Source organism: Scyliorhinus torazame, unplaced genomic scaffold (assembly GCF_047496885.1).
Source record: "Scyliorhinus torazame isolate Kashiwa2021f unplaced genomic scaffold, sScyTor2.1 scaffold_268, whole genome shotgun sequence".
In the NCBI taxonomy this organism is placed as follows: Eukaryota; Metazoa; Chordata; class Chondrichthyes; order Carcharhiniformes; family Scyliorhinidae; genus Scyliorhinus; species Scyliorhinus torazame.
The window spans coordinates 91737-92348 of NW_027307995.1; positions in this window are offsets into that span (position 1 = coordinate 91737).

Sequence of the window (612 nt, forward strand, 5' to 3'; positions counted from 1 at the left end):
CTCAACCCAGTCTCCCCCCCTCAACCGACTCGCCCTCCCCACCCTCACTCTCCCCTCCCTCAGCCCAGTCACCCTCCCCTCCCTCAACCCAGTCACCCTCCCCTCCCTCAACCGAGTCACCCTCCCCACCCTCAACCAAATCACCCTCCCCTCCCTCAACCCAGTCACCCTCCCCTCCCTCAACCCAGTCACCCTCCCCTCCCTCAACCCAGTCACTCACCCTCAACCCAGTCACCCTCCCCACCCTCAACCAAATCACCCTCCCCACCCTCAACCAAATCACCCTCCCCACCCTCAACCCAGTCACCCTCCCCTCCCTCAACCCAGTCACCCTCCCCTCCCCCAACCCAGTCACCCTCCCCTCCCTCAACCCAGTCACCCTCCCTCAACCGACTCACCCTCCCCTCCCTCAACCCAGTCACCCTCCCCTCCCTCAACCCAGTCACTCTCCCCTCCCTCAACCCAGACACCCTGATCTGCTTCTAGTTTTTCCTCCATGTGGAAACATCCTCTCCCCGTCCCCTCATCCTTCTGAACTCCAATGAGTACAGACCCCGCCCCCCCCCCCCCCCCCCCCCCCCCCCCCCCCCCAATGATGAGGCGGTGACCCGG